Here is a 13,276-nt window from a genome sequence, read left to right as displayed (position 1 = left end):
AAAAATGCCTAAATTTTTTCAGATGGGAACATATTAACCCATGCTTTTTAATCCAGTGTAGAAAACAGATGACAAACATATTTTTTAATATCCTAATTCTTTAATGAATTCTTCCACTAAGCCAAAGCAGTGTTTGGGCAAAATGCTCATTCTGGAGAATTCTGCTTTCCTGGCAATTAAGCAAGAAAATAATAATTATTGTTGACAATTACTGCTACTTTTAATAATTATCATAATGCTCTATCATAGAAAATTATTTTGATTTAGGCAACAGCATGAAATTGTCAACAACAAAAAAATTCTGGAAATGAAATGAGTTTTCAAAAAAATTCTATTTGCTCATCAACCAATGAAATGAAAGGAGAGTAAACACCAAGCTGATGATTAGGCTAAAAAAAAAATTAACAATAACAAATTCATATGTGATAGCATGCTTTTATTTTTAAGGCTACAAAGCCTGAAAAGTTCATAGTGTTACAAACTAGATACTTGAGAGTGAGCATGAGGCTGTCTGGATTACATTGTCCTTTTAGTAACATGATTAAGTCAAGCTACAGATAGCAAATAAAGCTTTTATTACTGGAAAATTATTCCATCTAGCACATAAAATTGCTAGAAGTATCCTTGCTTAATTACAATTTTTTCTTTGCTACTGTCATGCAAATGTTTCCTTAGAAGAACAAGTGCTGCCAAACTAAATTAGACGAAAAGTCAGGGGTTTATGGGCTTTACAAAAAGGTTAAAGCAGTTTCCAGCAATGTATTCTAGGTGTAAGCCTGGGAAAAGAAGTGAAAGATTGTAGACTAAGATATGCCAGATAGGTATCATTTGCTTTAGTGTAAAATGGTCTTCTGGTGGAAAATTGAACTGGCTCACATGAGGGGCCATGCCCTCTGAAAGTTGTTTTAAGGGTCTTGGGGGGAAAAATTACACATAACTTAGCAGAAGTGCCACTCTCCTTAAAAGATAGTTATGAGATACTTTGCTGCTTTGGTTAAATACAAGTATTAAATACATTTAGAGTAGATTAGAATTGGACAATATGTATCTGTTAAAGCAGACATAGTTTTCACAGCAGAGCTGAACTTAGGTTTCATCTTCTCTGTTACACAGCTAAAGATACTCTCCTAGAGAGAATTAAGCTGTTCTCAAGAGGCAAAAGTGAATTAAAGAAAAGGACTTTTCTTGATACATCATAATGGTTTGGGGAACTGTGGCATTGTGTGTTTTTAGAATCGGTAATTCCTTTTGTAACTCAATAATGGTTTGGTCCTCGGCTCCCCCCATGTACTTCCCTCAAAATGGTTTCTCCCTATTTCCTCCCTTTTGGAGCTGCCCCCGCCTCCCCTGCCCTGCCTGTAACCACCCCCCTTATCTCGAGACTTCTCTGTGTCAGTCATTTCCTTATTCGATGTATGATTTGCCCCTGGGGTTTTTTCCCCTCCCCTGTGTGATCCTCAGTGGCTTAGCTGTAACCCCCGCTCCTCCCTGGGTCCTCGTTATTGGCAAACTTTGTGTCTCCTCTTAACACATCCACTCCTTTTATCAGTACCCCCCCTCCCTCCCCCCGCACCGAGACCCCGTCTGGTCACCCGTCCCTAGCATAGCCGGGGGAAGATTAAAAGATCCTTGGTACCTATACAGGTGTTCCTCCTTCTTCCTTTGCTTCAGTACCTCGTAGCCGAGATCCCGCCTGCGCCCCCCACACCGCAGACGGTAACCACTGCCAGGGTTCTGGAGGGGATCCGGGAGTGGCAGCATCGTGTGGCCACCTTCGGCCGGGCCGGGGGCACCCAGCCGGGCTCCCGTACAGCCCCCGCGGCCCCAGGAGAGAGGCTACAGGGAGCAAATTAAAAGTGTAACAGATAGTGCCCACAAGGTCTTGATATACTGGAGTTACTTTAAAAAGGAGGAAGATGCCCATTTCATGATCCCTTGATTTGTTGCTGTTGTCAACTGGTGTTTTGCAGAGGTTTTCTGGCAATAATACTGACTTGTGCCCAGTTTTGTAATCTCCATTTTTGTCTAGTTTTGTCACATTTTCAGTTTGTCAGATTTATAGAAGTGATCCTTCTGTCCACACCTTTTTTGACAACACCTTCCTTGAGCTTCCCTATGAATAAAAATAAGCCCAGTTGACATCAAGCCATAATTTGCATGAGTTAGTTTTGCCAAATTCTGCAGAATTTGCTTGGGATGAGTTCCAACACATGAGGAGCTGAGAGAAATCATCTCAAGGTCACTACAAAGAAGGAAGGTGTAAGTGAGAGAGGTGTGACCAGACTTGTCAGCAACGTGTCTCATGCTGAAGAGAACAAAACTCTGCCCCTAGAAGGGCTCTGTTGTATAACTCTGCCTGGTGGCCAGTCCAGAAATATTCACTTGTTCACATGACTGACTCGTGGCCTCACACCTGCTGCTGCTGGTGTGGTCTCTGCCCGAGGTGTTTGCAGGCTACAGGTTTGTGTATTCTGTGCAGTTCTTGCCTCCTTCCACGAGAGGCATCCTGGAAAGTTTCCCTGCAGGGTGCATTACAGCTGACAGGTCAGTCACAGTTGGGGGTGTGCTGCCACTGCTGCTGCTCAGGAGCTCCTTACAAGACTATTTCTTCCCTCTGCTTGTGTCAAGAAGGTTTCTGCAAGTGTCCTGTGCCAAGCAATGGAATGAAGTGTTTCTACTCCATTTGAAGACCTCTATGACAACAGGATTCAATAGACCATGTTAGGTCTTAGAGCACAAAAGCAGCTGTCATTCGTAAATCTCTCTTCTCCAAGAGTTACTCCATGAGGTGACCTGCCAAGAAAGGAATGGCTATTATGGTAAAAGTGCTCTATTTCCTGTCTCCTTCCATTTGTGCATGGGGCCTTGCATCCTGGCATGGTGGTAACTTGAAAACATGACAATATACCCTCATTGCATTTCAGAGAAACAAGTCACGTGGTACCCAAGTCAGAAGTACACAATTGCCTTTAACTCCATCCCAAGAGCAGTGTTTCTGCTACCTCACCTTGGAATTGCAAGTGTTATTGCTGGGATGGCCATGATGTAATCAGGCACCCAGGAGTGCCTCATCTTCCATTCCCTTCCTCCTAGCTCCATTTCATGCATCTGTGGACAAAATCCACCAAAATTCATTACATGAAAATAAAGACCTCCCTGTGTCATAGGAGCAGGTTGCCTTGTTCTTGTTTGGTTTCAGGTTCTTTCAGTAGCTTGCTATTTGTGACTTGCCTCTAGGCTTGTGTTTCCTGTCATGCTTCCTCTAGTGTGTAAAGAACATGAACATTTCTGGCAGCTCCATTGCCCTGATAAACCCCTGTGCCAGGACTCCCAGGTAAAGTGCCTCATCTAATGCACCAAAACCAGAGCTCCAGAGGCAGATCTGCCTTTCATGAAGGCTAGAGAGTGTGCTTAGTTATGGTCCAAGCCATAAATCTGGTTAAAAAGGGTCAAGTGGAAACTCAAAGAACAGTTTCATTTTCCATAAAGCACTACAAATTCCATTTAATATGTGGTTCTGGTGCTTTCCCAAACTTTGCTTTGGCTTTGGGGTTTTTGCCTTATTTTTAATCTGGTATTAATTTTATTAGCAAAATTTTGATTCATTTTGTTAAGGAAAATTTTGTTGATTAACTTCATCCTGGAGGTGATGCCAAACAGGCAGCAGTGCTATGTGATAATGGCAGTTCTCAAGCACAAACCAGGGTGATTTTAGTAATCAAATAATATTTCCAAACCCCAGATTCATTTTTACGAGTTGTTTTCATACTTTTTTCATGCAGACAATTTCCTTAGCCTTTATCATGATATTTCAAATAGCAAAATGGACTTCAGGGGAAAGTTGCAGGAGCACAAGTGAGTCAAAAGAAAGCAGCAGCTATGGAATTTTCTGAGATAAGGTAGAAAAGTACATCATTAAGCAATGGTGAGAAAAGTTAAAAAAGGAATACCCCTCCTTGAGGTTTTTTTCTCTGTCCAAGTAATTAATATATTATTGGCCTCAAAAAAGAATTGCACAACCTTATCTCTTACTCAGAGCAACCTTGCTAGTAGATATCTTGCCTTGAAAAAAGCTAATACTGTATATCTCTAGAGCTTTTCACCACAAAAGCACATAGTTGGCAGTCCTTATTGCAACCAATAGGAAGAGCAAAACCCTTATGCACCTTTGAAGGACAAATATTTTGGCTGGGACATAGCAGTTAATTAACATTTTTCTTGTTCACAGCACTGCAGTGTCCCAACCAAGGTCAAGGCTGCATTGTGTGAGGCATTGCACAGATTCATGGAAGGAGCAAGCTGCTGCTCCAAGCTCAGAAGAAAGCAGTGATAAAAGTTGAAGGACAGAATGGGAGTGCATTCAAAAGAATTTCTAGAGAGTGCTCAGCACATGAGTTTTATGCTTGGGTTCTGCCCAAATTGTTGTGCTGCCTCATAGCACAAAAAAACAACATGTAATAAAGCTTCAGTGATTTTAGGTTTTTCTCTAAATAGGAGAGGTGCAACTGCAACTGAATTACCCTCCTGAAACACAGATTGATAGTTATAGTCACAAATCAGTTGGAGCTTACAATTGGGCAAAGTGACCATCAATGGCCTTTGCTAAGTTGAATGCAACATCTTTTATTCACAGCAGAACAATCTAAGTTGTGGTTGGAGGAATTGTATGATTTCCTCAGACCTAACACTCTTGTGCTGAAAGCCTGGCCCTGAATCAAAATGAGGTTTGCAAGCAATATTGAAATGGAGATTCTTATATAATGTATATCTCTGGGAATCTGGGTAATGAATGTAATACAATTTTAATGAGAATTTCATTTTATGACTCAAGATACAAGAAGACATAACTTCTCGTAATATAATTACCTTTGATTAATCTGTGGGAGTTATTAATTTCAGACAAAAGTTTTGCTTTTCTGAATGTCCAGACTAATGAAATTACTCTTATTATTTTGACAGTAGATGATGACACAGATACAATAGGCACTGAAACAGATGTATTGGGCAGCTTACTGGAAATTGAAAATTTAGCAAATGAATATTGCACATTGACCCATGAGCACACTGGCCACTTTTTCAACAAGAATTCTTTTATCTCCCTTCTGTTAGCACTTTAACATACACACAGCACAATCTGCTTCAAGCCATCACCAAGCACCTCTCAGAAACACAAAGCAGGAATGAGATGGAAGCACTATTGAAGGAATATTTAAGTATTCCACCCAGGCATATCAACATTATAATTTATATTCTGTTATGGTAATGGTCAAGGGAGTGAAAGAAAACTGGTGTCCATTATGAAAGGAGTTGTTCTGACTCACCAGAAAATAAGGTCTGCACTCACAAAAAATTCAAAATCTCATTTCCAGTAAAGCAAAGAAATAAACATAAGAAATCGTGGCAGGGAATTCACAGAGGTCTGACTAGGGAGACAGTGTTAAGGAAGGACACGGTGATGGATTGAACTACTCCTTAATCTCCTTTCTTGCAGTCTGATCTATTTCATTACATGTACTGATCTGCTGAAAAGGGGTGCAGGAAGGAAAGCTGCTCACCTGCTTAAGCTGACAAATGCTGCCTGCATGAAGTGGTGCTCTCTGGGTTGAGGGGAGTTTGTGCCCTTCCTGAGAACAGCCTGAGTGAAGCAGCTGCAGTGCAGAGACGGGCGAGGGCAGCAGGAAATCTGTAACAAAGAGTGAGACTGGTAAACTTCTAGAGGATGAGTGAAAAGACTTCCAAGAACCAAATGCAACTTACTCATGTGGAGTTTGTTACAGCCCAGAAAGGTTCTGAAAACCACTGGGCTGAGGCCAACATTTTAAGAAAGAAGAACAGAGGAATCTGATTTCAAATCCTTTAATTTCTAATATATTTTACTGAAAGGATCTTAGATGTGAAGTATAATTTTACAATTTCACTTTCAAAGTTATTTCTTTCTTGTGTTTCCATAAGAACATCTGTGATGATGGAGAGCATGCTTGGTGTTTGTGGTGTGCTCCAAGTCCACCTCAGAGCTCTGACTTACTTCAGGTCCCCTTATACCCATGCAAAATTTAGGGGCAACAAATAATGAAATACAGAGTTTCAGAATTTTTGCACCATACTTGCACATAATGCATGCAGAAATCAAATTAATTTCATATGTTTCATATGTAAAGGACCAAAGAATCTGCTTAAAGGATGAAAGGCCAAATGAACATGTTACTAAATGAATTAGTCTCTGAAATAAGCTAAATTCTCAAGTCCTCCCATACACAAATCTTGCACTAAATTTTAACAAGTTTGCCTATAAAGGGCTGGGAGAAAATCGAATATTATTTTATTGGATTTAGCAGTGGATGAATATTTCTCATTCTGTCACAATAAGATTATTTACTCACAAAGAGGTACTAAAATAAAATATTAAGAAAGATAAATGCTTATATATAAATGGCAAATACTTTCCCAAAATATTTTTACTTTGGGGCACAAACATTACAAATATGTCTTCTGTTTTAAGCATTATTTTTCCTCTAATGCTTTTACCAATATTTTCCCATATTAATCAAGCAAAATCCCTGTCCAATTACATCTGCAGTCCTCGATGCCCTACTTCCTCCTTAGGTGAAGATAAAATGAAAGTCAGGTACTTGCTTTGTTTCTGTCTTTCATAGTGGAAGCTTTCCTTTGGGGTCTAAAACCAAATCACCAAGAGATGTTTTCTGCAGGGACCATTACCTAGATTTATGCTGCTACTTGCTTCTTCCAGGTGCCTACAATGAAAGGTGAAACTAGCCATCCTTTTTGGAAAAATGTGAAGATCTTTCATTTCTACCATTTCCCTAATAAATATCTCACGGGCACTCTCCCTCCTGAATTTTAATTATGGGTCTTTTTAAGTTCACCAGCATTAAACAGATACAATTTCTTACTTAGGAAATACCATTACAAGTGATTCACCTGTACCTCACAACTTTGTGATTAAAGCAATTGTGAATTTTCCTTGTCAGACTCGAAACAAGCATTGTATAGAGCAGTCCTACTCTGTTTTCCAAATTACAGTGCAATAATTGGCTCGTGGTTCCAAGTCACGACTGAGTTTCTGTATCTCCTACATTGTTTTCTTCTCTCTTTCATTTCCATATCTACATCTCTGCTTTAAGCAGAATTATTCAGCAGCATAAACCAGCAATTTCTTTTTGCTGTAGAACTTTATTTGACATTTTAACACAGTATTAAAGACGCTGAAAAGTGTGCATTAAGGACTGTATCTACAGAAAAACATATCTTAAATCTATTTTTCAGAATTTGTGTCTGTTCTTCCACCCCAAGAAACAACTGAATGGCAACATTTGATTCCTGAATATAGATGGTGAAAATCTGACAAGTAGAATTAGCTGCAGATGATGTAGATATTAGAATAGTTAAAAGCATAAGAAAATATGCTACCTTTAAGATATCACACTGATTAGGATGGCCCTAAGGCTAACTAAAGATGATCCCCAATTATAAAAAAAGCACTGCTATGTATAAGAAATCTTAATGAGCAATGAAATTAGACAGTGAAGCTCAAAAGAAAATGATGATATATATGCACAAATCTCATTACTCTACTGGTATGGAACATTCAACATGGAAACATCTGAAAGTGAGAAGGTAATAATTTATCTCTAAGTTCTCCCTTCAAATTAAAACTTTGTCACATGCTGATTTTTTAAGACATCCTGAAATGCATAATTGGCATCATATCATCAAATGTGTAATGCCACTTGTTATAAAAGGTATATAATTTTTGTGTCCCACAGTGTCGCTCTGCATCATAAAATTAGCCAAGGATTTTGTCTTTCAAAGCAAAGGACTGAGCTCCAGCATATCGAAGCCATCTGCTGAAAGAATCAGACAGAAACTGCCACAATCACCAAACCTGAGACACTGCCAGCTTTACCTAAAAGGAAACACAACATGTCACACTCGTCTGACATTCCCTGTTGTCAAAGAATACAGCTTGCATACTGATCCAGCAAGCATCTGAGCAGCTTCAGGCACAGAAAGGATTTAGACTGATTTTGTCATTTGGATCAAAATAGAAGAAAAGGAGAAGGATCTAGGATCAAAGTGTTCCAGCACCAGATTGTGGAGCTACTATTCTCAGCAAAGGCCATTCGTCTTGCATGCCTTGGTTCAGGCAAAGGTCCCAAAAATGAAACTCTAAAATAAGTTACAAATTCATCACCTTTGAAAAAAAAAAATAAATCTATTTTGTCATGGCACAGTCACCAAAAAAGTCTGAAATAAAAGCACTGCACTGAAAAGAAATTGTCTGGCTTCATAATGAGAGGTTTACAGTGTTGGTTCTTTCAGTTTTGTCTATACTATAGACTACCCATGGCAGAGACATGGAAACAAAGCTGGTCCATGCTCATCCACACTTTTTAATGTTGTAGTATTCCTGTGCCAGCTGGCAGTTTTTCCTTGTTCAGCTTGCTATTAGCATCAGTCATGGTCTCTTCTTGTTATTCAATACAGTCACTCCATTTGAGGGAAGAGAAGGGCTTTATCCAGACAGGTATGACCTGTGCTATGCTGTCTGTCCACTCAGCCAAAAAAACCAAGCCCTTCTGTATCAGTAGATGTGTAGCCTTTCTGTCCATAAAGAGAGGAATTGCACACATGGTTCTGTGCCACAGTTCAATGGTGTCCATGTGTTTCCAGGGACAGGGCATTCACCACCTCTCTGGCCACCTCTTTCAGTGTTTCTCCACCCTCACCATACAAATTTGTTCCCTATATTTAGTTTAAATCTACCCTCTTTTAGTTAGAAACAATCTGCCTCTTGTCCTACAGCAACACATGCTGCCAAAAACCTTTTCCCTGTCTTTCTTGTCTGCCTCCTTCAGTATTGAAAGACTGCAGCAAGGTGTCCCCAGAGCCTCCTACAGGCTGAAAAACCCCAACTAGCTCAGCTTTTCTCCATAGGACACTTGTTCTGTGATCAATTTTGTGCCCCTCATCTGCACTTGCTCCAAGGGATTCAAGTCTCTCTTGTGTTGGGGACCCCAGAGCTGGGTGCAGCACTGCAGGTGAGGTGTCACCAGAGCAGAGCAGAGGGGCAGGATCTCCTCACTCACCTGTCCTGCTCAGGACATGGGGGGTTTCTGGGGTTGCTGGGTCACATCCAGCCTCTCATCCACCAGGTTCTTCTGGGAAGGGCTTCTCCCAGTCCCTTCATCCCCCAGCCTGGACTGATAATGGGTGTCTCCAACCCAGGTGCAGCACCTTGCCCTTGGTCTTGTTAAACCTCATGAGAATCTCCTGGGCCACTTCTCAAGCTTGTCCAGATCCTTCTAGATGGCATCCTGTCCTTCAGGTGTGTCAACAGCACCACTCAGCTTGATGTTGTCTGCAAATTTGCTGAGGGTGCACTCTTCCCCTTGTCTGTCATTGATTAAGACCTTAATTAGCACTGGTCCCAGTGGGGCCCCTGAGGGACACCACTTGTCACCAGCCTCCACCTGGACAGTGAGCCACTGAGCACTACCCTCTGGATGTGACTCCCCAACCTGTTCTTCATCCACCAAACAGCCCACCCACCAAATCTCTGTCCCTCCAACACAGCGTGAAGGATGCTGTGCAGGACCATATCACAGGCCTTGAATGTCTCAGACAATATCTCTGACTTAAGGAAAGTTTGTGCCCAGAGTTTTCGATTTAGAGAAAACAAAAATCCCTTACATTTTCATAAGAAAATATTTCTCATCTGAAAATCAGTAACAAAACTAGAGACTTTTCCATTCCTTATGTATTGTTCCAGTGACATTGCTATATGTTCTTTGGAAAACAGTGACAAAATGACTGAGCAGTGAAAAATGGCTTTGTAAGAGCATTTTTTTTCATCTGCAGCACTTAAGTTGAACATCTTGTGCCTAACATGGTGCTGGACTATGTCTTCTGTATTGTGAGCAACAACATGTTTTTCCCCAAGAAAAGAAAAAGAAAAGAAAAAGGAAATAGCCTCTGGAGAAGCATCATTAAAAGACACTAAGCAATGGGTTAGAGAACAGTCCAAACCAGGGCATTATTGAATTTCAGACATATCTGTAGCTCCCAATGGGCCTGGTTTGTACTCTTACAACTCCTTGACAGCACATCATGTGTCTTGATTTTCTTCTCTGCATACTCCAAGTTTTCTTTTCTGTATTTACTCCTGTCAATGAAATAAAAGCATGGAGCCATTGCCACGTGCTGCAGTGCTGCCTAAACTGCCAGCACTCTCCTCACTCCTCTGCATAAAGGCCTTAGCCTCACCCATGTCTCTGTTTGAACTTTAAGTTCTTTAGGGCAAAGATCTCATGTATGTTTGTAGAGTGCTTAACATAAGGAAACCATATCATTTATTGGCTTTTAGGCACGACTGTAATAAACATAATAAATAATAATACCTTTTTAGCAGTCCACCAATTACCAGAGATCAGAGTAAAACCTTACAGGAAATGGGAGAGCTGCTTGCCCTGGGGTACTTTCTGTGCCATTCTTAGCACAAATTATGACCAAAAAGAAAATTGTTCCTAATGAGATCTAGATGAAAGTCTTCACAGGGAGGGAAGAACTATGCCAGAAACTGGGGGGAGGGTTCCTCCTAGCCTCATCTTTGCTATAAGCAAATGGTCTTGACCTAATTACATTTTTTTCCCTTAGATTTAGTCAGCAGTTATGGCAAAGACCAGCCTAAACGGGATATTGTTAGTAGTGCACTCTTTTCCCTTTTGCCCAATTGTTTGAAATAGGGTTGTCTTTTTTTTCCCCCTCTGTGTTTTCTCATTCTCTCTATCTCCCCAAACAGCTCTTGCAGTGTCCTTTCCTCCTCCCTCCTTGCTTACTTCTGCCTCAGTTCAGTCTCTCACTCTGCACCCCAAAATCATCACTCACACCTCCACATGAACACAGCCTCCTTCCCCTCTGCATTTCCTCACAGAAGCTCCAAGACGGTGTTCCCAGGTGGTGATTAATGAGAGTTCTGGCTGGAGCTAAAAGCTGGGATGAGTGTAGATATAATAACAAACATTAGTGCAGGAGAAGGAGGCAGAAGCACACGTTTCTCTTCCCCAGGCTGCCAACACACTTACTGCTTCACAGCAACTGGTTTGAAATACTGAGTGCCTGGGCCTCATTCCAGCCAAAGATGCCTAAAGGTCCTGTCCTGATAATTTCTGAGGTGAAGGAGAAGATCCAGATCCATATCACATTTTAGGAGAGGATCTACATTTCCCTAGGTTGGTTATCATGTTAACTCTGCAACAGCAAAGGGATTTTCTTACTGTTCAAATGCCATAGGAAAAAAAAAAAAATGCAGGAGAAGTTTCTGCATCTGATGGTGTGGTTTAAATCCAGCTGGGAACCAAGCCTCACAAAACAGCTCACTCACTCCCCACTGGGAGGGATAGGGAAGAGAATCAGAAAGGCAAAAATGAGCAAATCTGTGGACTGGGATATAGACAGTTTAATAGTCAAAGAAAAAAAGCATGCACAGAAGAAAAAGAAAACAAAAAAATAATTCACTGCTTCCCATGGGCAGGCAGGTGTTTAGCAACAACACAGCCTAATACTGAATACTACAAATAAAATTAACTTTATCCCATTCAAACCCAGCACAGATAGTAACTGTCCAAGTAGAACATTCCTCCTTCCATATGGTGCTGCACAGGCCCTTGCTCCCGGGGTCTCTGCTGTGGCAGAGCTGCCTTGACCTGCCTCAAACACCCTCCTGCCAGTCTCTCCTGGTGCTCTCATTCAGTGAGCATGCCTGCATTTCAGACAGAAACCACTTAGGTCCCATCCTGATGGGCTCCCAGGAAAACAGAGAAGTGTGCAAACAGAACAAGTGACATTTAATCTCCTCTTCTGCACTTTTATCTGAGAAGCTTGACAATATACTGTGATTGGGTTATGATTCAGGGAGAAATATTGGAGGGAGAAAGTGCAAAGAAACATGTGAAAAGGAAAAAAAAGGAAAAAAAAAGCCAAAGAAAGAACTGTGTTCTAAAGTAGATATCCATTAGGGCTAATTTTATGTAGAGCTGGGAAGGAACATTTTAGACTTATGAGACAGCCACAAAGCAACAGCTGAGTTTCTGTGTCAGGAAGAAAAGTTTTCCTATGGTTGCACTGATAATGCTGAATTAAAGTAAAAGTCATTATGTGAAAGGTTTATTTCTATATGGATATTGAAACATTTAACGGGACAGAAAACATAAAAAGCCCAGACAAGGCTTGCATTTATAAAGTACTTCAGATTTGTACAGTTATAGAATACCCTAAGTTAAAATGGACCCACAAGAACTATAGACTCCAACTCCTGGCCCAGGACACCGCAAGAATCCCATCGTGTCCTGAGAGCCTTGTATCCAGACACCTCTTGAGCTCTGTCAGGCTTGGAGCTGTGATGACTTCCTTCGGGAGCCTGTTCCAGTGACCAACCACCCTCTGAGTTCACCTTTTCCCGATAACTGAACTAAATCTCCCCTGATGCAGCTTTATTCCATTCCCTTGGCTCTTGGCTCTGGTCACCACACATTTGTCCCTGCCACCAGGACCAGGGCCAGGCTATACTAAAGCTGTTCCAGTGTCCAGTACAGAGCTTGGTGAATGGCCACCCTGCCCTGCCTGATATTCCATCCAGCTTGTACCCAAATGAGGACAGGATGTGAGTAAAGCACTAACTGTTGCTCTGGATTGCTTTAATTTGACTACGTTAGATCCTCTCACATAAGTTCTAACCTTGTTTTCCTATATCTATAGTTGTCATATGTGTTATTGGCCTCTTATCTTTGCAGTTTGGTCTCTCTTAGCTAACCCTTTTGCCTCATTTTCTTCCCTCACTTGCACTCAACACTGACTTTGGAACTTGGATTTGAGATAAATGAGAGCTGAGCAGAGATCAGAATCTATTGTACTCATTAAAGAAACTTTCTGGCTGCTTTGGTCTTCAAGTAAATAGTGTATAACAAGTTGTCTGCTAAAAGATGAAGGTCTTGTGCTGTAGTGAGAACAGTCTGCAAGATGATGAGTCAGTGTCCCAGCCTGATACCAAGGGACACACAGTTTAGTCTTAGCCCTTATGTCACAAATCACAAATGCTCATGGCTGTGCCCAGGCTGATCCTTAGGACAGAGTAAGAGCCAAATTACATCTTCCTTAAGGAAAGGTGTGATGGGGTCACTGCAAACCTGGCCTTATTATCCCAAGTACTGTAACATTTATTCTCCCCAGTGAATGTGTCTGGATGGATTCTGATTGCATT

The sequence above is a fragment of the Haemorhous mexicanus genome, chromosome 1 (assembly GCF_027477595.1).
Source record: "Haemorhous mexicanus isolate bHaeMex1 chromosome 1, bHaeMex1.pri, whole genome shotgun sequence".
In the NCBI taxonomy this organism is placed as follows: domain Eukaryota; kingdom Metazoa; phylum Chordata; class Aves; order Passeriformes; family Fringillidae; genus Haemorhous; species Haemorhous mexicanus.
The sequence above is the reverse complement of the archived record's forward strand: the minus strand, read 5'-3'. Positions refer to the sequence as shown.